Source organism: Castor canadensis, chromosome 2 (genome assembly GCF_047511655.1).
Source record: "Castor canadensis chromosome 2, mCasCan1.hap1v2, whole genome shotgun sequence".
NCBI lineage: Eukaryota > Metazoa > Chordata > Mammalia > Rodentia > Castoridae > Castor > Castor canadensis.
The window spans coordinates 54,315,073-54,324,886 of NC_133387.1; positions in this window are offsets into that span (position 1 = coordinate 54,315,073).

Below are 9,814 nucleotides of genomic sequence, written 5' to 3' on the forward strand. Positions count from 1 at the left end.
CTATTCACCTTAATTTTTATTGAGAGTAGAGTTTATCAAAGATATTTTGAAGGTTTTATTCAAATAGATAGATAGATAGATAGATAGATAGATAGATAGATAAATAGATGGCTCTGGTGTGAATGAAAGGAAATCAGACAGAGCCTTCAGTCGCCTGGGTTCTTTTTAGAACTTCTAGAAACTATTAACTACATGATCTTTTTCAATCACTTTACTTTAAAAACTTTATGTGTAAAACCAAAGGGCAGGCCAGGCACCAATGACTCACTCCTGTAATCTTAGCTAGTTGGGAGGCTGAGATCAGGAGGATCATAGTTCAAGACCAGCCTGGAAAATAATTTAAGAGGCCTCCATCTCCAAAATAAGCACAACTTATTGAACTGAAGATATGGCTAAGTGGCAGAGTGCCTGCTTTGCAAGCACAAATCCCTGAGTTCAAACCCCAGTCCCACAAGAAAAAGGTGGCTTCACAGTTACAAACTAAATCATTATTATTGTTTAAAGTAGGGTTTATGAAAGTTTCTGAAGCTTAGCATTCAATTGCTGGGTAGATAGTTAAGGTCAGGAATGGATATGCATGGGTGCAGGTTTATAGATGAGAGTGGGGATGAATGAGGATTGTAGGTGAGAGTAGGCATGGCAGGTGTGTGTGTGTGTGTGTGTGTGTGTGTGTATTACAAGCAAGGGTAGATGTGGGTGGGTAAGGGCAAGGGTTGATGTGAGGAATGCAGGATTGTAAATGATAGTGATGTGAGTGGGTGAGGGCAGGTGTGTGTGTGGATGAATACTGGATTGCCGGTAATGGTAGGTGTGGGTAGGTGAGAGCAAGGTTGTATTGTGTGTGTAGGATTATATGTACCACAGAGAGTAGAGCAGAGTTGACAAGAGACAGGATAGAATCTATCAAAAACACATCTCCATTTTACGGATTTTATGTGTATATCTGTCTATATATATGATATAAAACCACTGTTAAGGATGTTACAAACATTTTTTAGTGTGTCATTTGGCTTTTAAGTTAATGGTAGAGTTTTGTTAATTAAAAAATGCTATTTATTTGTAATAGAACTTCTTTCCCTCTAATGTTTATTGTAAAAAAATTACTACAAGTTACACATAAAGAAAACTAAAGAAAAATGACTATAAACTCAACACCTACTGATAGCCTCTTTGGTTATTCAGGTATATAATCCAGGTTTGTAGTAGAACAGATGTGCAATGATTCCTATATAAAGACCTAATGCTTTGATATCCTATTGATGAGAGGATAAACTGGTTACAGACTTCCTAGGAATTTGCAATAACTGTCAATAATTTAAAAACCTTGCCCCACACTGAATGAAAATAATTTCAACTCCAGGATACTCTACCCAGCAAAACTATCATTCAAAATAGATGAAGCAATAAAAGTCTTCCATGATAAGCAGAAACTAAAACAATATGTGACCACAAAGCCACCACTACCAAAGATTCTTCAAGGGATTTTGCACACAGAAAGTGAAACCAGACATAACCATGAAAGGGCAGGAAGCACCAAATTACAGGAAAAAAAAAAGCAAGAAAGTAGACAGTAACCTCAATTTAGGTACACACAATCAAACCTTCAAACAACTAAGACAACTAAATGACAGGAATCACCACATACTTATCAGTAATAACACTTAATGTTAATGGACTTAATTCCCTCATCAAAAGGCAGCATTTGACGAACCGGATTAAAAAGGAAGATCCAACAATTTGTTGCTTACAGGAGACCCATGTCACTGACAGAAATAAGTATAGGCTTAGGATGAAAGGCTGGAAGAAGATTTACCAAGCCAATGGCCCCCGAAAACAAGCAGGAGTAGCAATACCTATATCTGACAAAGTAGACCTCAAACCTACATTGATCAAATGAGATAAAGAAGGACATTCTATACTAATAAAAGGGGAAATAGACCAAAAGGAAATAACAATTGTCAGCCTATATGCACCCAATGCCAACGCACCCAATTTCATCAAACATACCCTGAAGGACCTAAAAGCCTCTATTAACTCCAACACAGTTGTCATGGGAGACTTTAACACCCCATTAGCATCAATAGATAGGGCATCCAAACAAAAAATCAATACAGAAATCCTACATCTAAAATAAACCATAGATCAAATGGACCTAGTTGATGTCTACAGAACATTTCATCCAACTTCTACAAAATATACATTCTTCTCAGCAGCCCATGGAAGCTTCTCCAAAATAGATCATATCCTAGGGCACAAAGCAAGCCTTGGCAAATGTAAGAAAATAGAAATTATACCATGCATTCTGTCTGATCACAATCCAATAAAACTAGAACTCAACAACAAAAATAAAGACAAAAAACATGCAAACAGCTGGAAACTGAATAACTCATTGTTTAATGAACAATGGGTCATTGATGAAATAAAAGAGGAAATTAAAAAGTTCCTGGAAGTCAATGAAAATGAAAACACAACCTACAGGAACCTATAGGACACAGCAAAGGCAGTCCTGAGAGGAAAGTTTATAGCCATGAGTGCATATATTAAAAAGACTGAAAGATCCCAAATCAATGACCTAGATACACCTCAAACTCCTAGAAAAACAAGAACAAGCAAATCCAAAAACAAGAACAAGCAAATCCCAAAACAAATAGAAGAAGAGAAATAATAAAAATAAGAGCTGAAATCAATGGAATAGAAACCAAAAAAAAATACGAAGAATTAATGAAACAAAAGTTGGTTCTTTGAAAGAATAAACAAGAGGAAAGTACCTCAACATTATAAAAGCTATATATGACAAACCTACAGCCAGCATTATACGTAATGGAGAAAAACTGAAACCATTCCCTCTAAAATCAGGAACTAGACAAGGATGCCCACTATCTCCACTCCTATTCAACATGGTATTGGAATTCCTAGCCAGAGAAATTAGGCAAGAAGAAGGAATAAAAGGAATACAAATAGGTAAAGAAACTGTCAAAATATCCCTATTTGCAGATGACATGATCCTATACCTTAAAGACCCAAAAAACTCTACTCAGAAGCTCCTAGACACCATCAATAGCTATAGCAAGTAGCAGGATATAAAATCAACATAGAAAAATCATTAGCATTTCTATATACTAATAATGAACAAACTGAAAAAGAATATATGAAAACAATTCCATTTACAATAGCCTCAAAAAAAATCAAATACCTAGGTGTAAACCTAACAAAAGATGTGAAAGACCTCTACAAGGAAAACTATACACTTCTGAAGAAAGAGATTGAGGAAGACTATAGAAAGTGGAGAGATCTCCCATGCTCATGGATTCGTAGAATCAACATAGTAAAAATGTCGAGACTCCCAAAAGTAATCTACATGCTTAATGCAATTCCCATCAAAATTCCAATGACATTCATTAAATAGATTGAAAAATCTACCGTGAAATTTATATGGAAACACAAGAGGCCACGAATAGCCAAGGCAATACTCACTCAAAAGAACAATGCTGGAGGTATCACAATACCTGACTTCAAACTATATTACAAAGCAATAACAATAAAAACAGCATGGTACTGGCACAAAAACAGACATGAAGACCAGTGGAACAGAATAGAGGACCCAGATATGAAGCCACACAACTATAACCAACTTGTCTTTGACAAAGGAGCTAAAAATATACGATGGAGAAATAGCAGCCTCTTCAACAGAAACTGCTGGGAAAACTGGTTAGCAGTCTGCAAAAAACTGAAACTAGATCCATGTATATCACCCTACACCAATATTAACTCAAAATGGATCAAGGATCTTAATATCAGGGGGGAGAAATGACCCAAATACTGTATGCACATATGAATAAAATAAAAATTAATAATAAAATAAAATAAAATAAAAACCTTGCCACAGTAAGTCTCATTTTAAGAACAGAGCTAAAAAAAGCAAAATCTTAGCTATGTTATCTCAGCATTTATGTAATAATAAAAAAAATTGAAGCAATACAAATAAAACTGCATTAGTTAACTAAAGTATAGAAGGATCATTGAATACTCTTCAACCATCATGATGGCACATACTAAGAACATTTAGTGAAAAGATGTTCACCCAATATAATAGATGAAAAGCAAAAAATAATACAGAGGACTATTTCTATGCCTAGTGCTAAACTAAAAAAAATTTGTCTAAACCAATGTCCATACTTGAATGATAAAGTTTGGCTCAAAGTAGCCTTTGTACATAGTGAACTGATCCCAGTTTGATGTGCAAATAAATTTTAACATAACCTAAGGATATACCCTTATAACCCAGCAACTGAGTCTCAGTCAACCACAGCCAACCAGTCAGGCCATGTCCACCTAAGGCAAATACTGACTACAATCAGGTTGTTTCTGTATACTACTTCCTTTTCTCTGGCTTAAATATAACTTTGACATATAGTGAGGTGGGGCTTGCTGAGCCATTTTTGTTCTGAAATGTTGCCCAGCTTTAGAATCTTCTTACTCAAGTAAACTTTGTGAAATTTAACTGGCCTTAGGCTCTTAGTTTTCTTCTCTTTTTTTGGGAGGGGGGGAATTTATAAGTTTAATTTTTTATGTTTCTACCATATTCTATTATTAAAGAATAACCTTTAACAATTCTATTGCAAGATGTTAACATTTTCAAGTACTCATCTTCTAACCAAATTAATTTTAACAACTGTAAGTGGTGTTTTGCATCCAGTGAGTAGTGTAAGTGGGATTTAATGGTGATTGTCAGAGGACTGAACATGGGCTTTGGACAGTCATAGAGGCATAGGAGGACACCTAATGTCCTGTGATAGCTACTTCCAGAAAGAAGCTTGTGAAGATCCCAAAAATGAACTTTTGAAAATTTGTCCAAGATATGCTTGAAAATCCCATTGTATGCTACCTTTGGTTTTACTAATAAATATCAATTCCAAAGCTTGATACCCAGTTGTGCTTCAGTTAGAATGGAACTCTCCTGCCCTTTGTTCTATAGTCAGCCATATACTAGTAAATATTTAACAGCTGCCTCTCCAAGGGTACATCCTTATGTGTTTAGGATTATTATAACATGTACATACACATTTATATAGGATTGCTGTAACAAGGTACCATAAACTGGGGATTAAAAGCAACATAAATTTACTTCTCACCGTCTGGAGGCTCACAGGCCCAATATCAAAGTAGATTCTATGTCTGGTGAGGGCCTGTGTTCTGGTTCATAGATGGCATATTCAAGCTGCATCCTCACATAACGGATGCTCTCTGGGAGCCTCTCTTATTAGGGAGCTAACCCATGTGTGAGGGACTCTGCCCCAAGGCCCCACATCCTAATGCCATAACCTTAGGCGCTAAGGAATTCAATGTATGAATTCTAGAAAGACACAGATATTCAGCCCACTACAGACATATAGCACTATCTACAAATAAAAAATATGTAGCACTTTTTAATCGATTTCTATAGCCAACTGATTCTCATAAAATGCTTATTGTAAAACGTTTGTATCTAAAGTCAACGTATGTTAGAATTTAATAATGATTTGACAAATGTATCCCAACCTACTAACATTTTCCATTAAGTGTGTTGAGAAATTAATTTGATATGTGATTTATTGTTAAAACTATTTCTTATCTTAGAAAAGTACTTTCATTAACCTGTGACTTACTTGATACTCAGGACTACTGATTGTAATAATGTTCTCTACCTACCTTTTGGAGGAATCAGAACATTGTCGATTTTAGATTATTATCTATAAAAATCCTGATAATCATTCAACTCTACTTCATGTTTTAAAATTAAACTCAAATGTTATTATTGTTTTCATAGCAAGTTTAGGTTGAAATTACTTATTCACAAAGACAAATAAATGTTCCTAATTAACGAATAATAATCGAAAATTCTGGAAGAGTATTTCCTCAACTTATGCAATGCACACTAGAATGGCTGCAGACAAACACAGTTTTAGCTTTCTTTATTTGTGTATATTAATTGTAAAACAGGTCATTGTGACATCACCATACATACATATAATGTGCCTGGATCAAATCTGCCCCCTCTATTACTCTTTCTTATCCCCCTTGCCACCTGTTAAAAAACATTTTAATGAATTTCATCATTCTCTTCATACATACACATGAAGTACCCTTCTATTGACCTCTCCTTTCTCCCTCTCCCTTCTCATTGATTTACCCCTCAAAGACTCCCCTTTTTACATTCATGTCATTTAGGCCTAGATTCTGCAGATGAGAGAAAATGTGATATTTGTCCTTCTGACTCCGGCTTATTTTGCTTAACATGATGATTTCCAATTCTAACCATTTGCTTTATCCATTCACCAGCTGTTGGACACCTGGGCTGACTCCATAGCTTTGCTCTTGTGGATAGTGCTATTGTAAATATAGGTGTACAGGTATCTCTATTGTATGTTGACTTACATTTCTTCAGGTGTATGCCCAGGAGTTGTATAGAAAGATCATTTCCATATAGGTTGAACTAATTTACATTCCTAGTAACAGTGTTTAAGAGTCCCTTTTTCCCTGCATCCTGGCCAGTACTTTTTGTTGTTTGTTATTTGATAATAGCCATTCTGACGAGGGTGAGATCAAGCCTCAAGGGTCAGTTTGATTTGCCTTTCCTTTAGGGCTAAGGATATTGAACAGATTTTTAAATATCTATTAGTCAATTGTACTCATTCTTTGAGAACTGTATGTCCATTTATTAATTTTATTATTTTTTCTCTTGATGTTTAAATTTTTGAGTTCTTTATATATTGTGGGTTTAATCCTTTATCTGATGAGTGGCTTGCAAAGATTTTCTCCCACTTTGTAAGTGGTCTTTTCATTTTAATAATTGTTTCCTTTTATGTGCAGAAGTTTTTTTAATTTGAAACTTTTTGATTTTGCAATCCCATTTGTCCATTTTGCTATGATTTCCTGATTTATCAAAGTCCTGTTGAGAAATCTGTTGCCTATGCCTCTATCTTTGAAATTTTTCCCTATGTTTCCCATAGAATTTCAAATTTTAGGTCTTACATTAGGATCTGTGATCCATTTTGAATTGATTTTTGTACAAGGTGAGAGATAGGGATTCAGTTTCAGTCTTCTACATGTGGATATTATATATGGTCATTATTATATTAAGGTATGGTCCTTCTATTCGTAATAGCTTCAGGTTTTTTTTTAATCATGAAGAGATATTGAATTTCATCAAAGGTTTTTGTATACATATTAATATGATTATGTGATTTTTGTTCTTGCTTTTGTTTATATGCAATATTACATTTATTGATTTGTGAATGCTGGACCATCCTTTCATCCCTGGAATAAAACCAACTTGATCACAGTGTGTGATATTTTTAATGTGCTGCTGGATTTGGGTTGTAAGCACTTTATTGAGAAATTTTGCATCTATGTTCCAAACATGGTTCTATAATTTTCTTTTTTGTTGTTCTGTCCTTATCCAGTTTTGGTATCATAAAATGAGTTTTGTAACATTCCTTTCCTTTCTATTTTATGGACTAGTTTGAGGAACATTGGTGTTAGTTGTTTCCAAAGGCCAGGTAGAATTCAGCAGTGAATTCTTTCTTTGTTGGGAAACTCTTTATTACTTCTTATGGCTTATTTAAAAAAATGACTGCAGAGAAAAGGAAGGGAGGAAAAGCAGAACTAAAATCCAAATTCTCAATTGCTTTCCTGAGCAGCTATCTACTCAGGAGTAGCTATCTATCTATCTGTCTATGACTCTGAACTCATGGTCAGTTGTAAGTGCCAGCAGCAGTTCTTTCCTATGTTGTAAGCTGCTGGACTGTGCTTTCATGCACGTTGCTACAGTTTCCTAGCTATAGCTAGTAGCCCTGTTCTGTCCAACCAAAAGGCTCTATCTTTTATCTCAGCAGGGATTTCTATATAGGTATGTCTGTTTCTTGCTTTTTCTTACTGGATTCTTTGCAAGAGAAAGAACATGGGATGCTTCAATGCTTCCATACTCACCCAGGGGCAAGCCTGCCAAAAACCCCATGGTCCCATTGTTCTGCTTTGCCAGCAGTTACCAGTGCACTTGTGGGCTGTTGATGGGATCAAAACTACTTTGCTGCCTTTGCTTAGTATTTTAGCAGTTCTGCAAGGGAGTTAGGTGAGAAAATTGCTGTTTATTGGGGTGTAGCCACAAGGAGTAATGACAGGACATCTTAGTCTGTCACTATCTTGCTGTCCAACTCCCAAGCCCTTTTATTCTTTGCAAAGAACCAACTCTTTGTTTCATTGATTCTTTGTATCATTCTTAGTCACCATGTTGTTAATTTCTGCCTGATCTTTATAATTTCCTTTCATCTACTGATTGTGGTTTTGACTTATTCTTATTTTTCCAAGAACTTGAGGTGCATTATTAGGTTAGTTTTCTGAGATCAGATTTTTTAAATATAGTCACTCAAGGCTGTAACCTTTCCTATTAGCACAGTCTTTGTTGTGTCCCAAAGGTTCTGGAAAGTTGTGTTTTCATTTTTGCTTGATTCTATATTTTTTTATTTTCCTCATAATTCTCAGATGACCCACTGATCATTCAAGTGTATTTTTCATTCTCCATATATTTCTCTACTTTATGAAGCTTCTATTGCTCTTGATTTCTAGTTTTATTCATTGTGGTCTGATAAAATATAGGAAGTGATTTCAATTTTGTTATATTTGTTTAAGATGCTAAAATAGCTACTTTAAAGATAGTTATATGAGCTGCTAAGAAGAATATGGAGTCCACAGCAGCTGAATGAAACATTCTGTAAATAGCTGATAAGTCCATTTGATGTCTAGTGTCTTTAATTCTGAAATTTCTTTGTTGAATTTTAGTCTGAATGACTTATATATTGGTAAGAGTAGGGTATTTAAGAAGACAATTATTATGTTAAGGTGTGTCTTTGCTAAGTTCAGTAGTATTTGTTTAATAAACTGGGTGTGCCAACGTTTGGTGTATATATGTGAAAAATGTTATCACCTTTAGATAGATTGTTCCCTTTATTAATATGAAGTGACCAGATATGAGTATAGTTGCTCCTGCTTGCTTTGGGGCTCCAATTGCTTGAAAGATCTCTTTTTTTCCATTCTTTCATTTTAAATTTGTGTTTGTCTTTGCCAGGGAAGTGCATTTCTTACAGGCAACAAGTGATTCAGTCTTGTTTTTTAATCCAATTCTCCAGTCTTTTGGTTGGGTAATTGACCATTGACTTTCAGAGTTAATATTGAAAGGTCTGCCATATGTTTAATGTTAACATTTATTATAAACATTTTCTCTAATGTGAGTACTCCAGGTGTAGAGTAGATAACCAAACAATAAATCAATCTTTCATTTTTAGTGGAAATTTATTTCCATAGTGTAAAATATTTTCACCATTCTAAGTTCAACCTACTAAAATGGTGCAACTCAGGCAGGAGTTGGGAATTAATGTCAAGTAGCACACCATGACTCAGCACAAATGAGGCAAAACCATGAAGAAGTGTTGTGTTTTCAGTATTTATTACCTTGATTTTTAGTAAGTGAAAGTTCTTATAATATTGATTGTATTTAACAACAGGCCTGCAAGATTCCTGAAAATTAGCCCTCACCAGCCAGTATGAACCACTTCTCACCACTACAGGTGTGATGTATGGCTCTAAAATCTTCAGAAAACTTTTTTAATGGTAATAATTCCAAGAGAATGTCAAATATCGACTGGTGTGTATATTTACTATGGTTGCTACTGGCTCTTAGTGCCTTAGCTAAGGCATTCTTTCTACCACTGAAACAAACCTCTCTTTTAATAGGAAGCCTCTCTGGCACATATAGAAAGTCTGCCTACATTCCAAATGT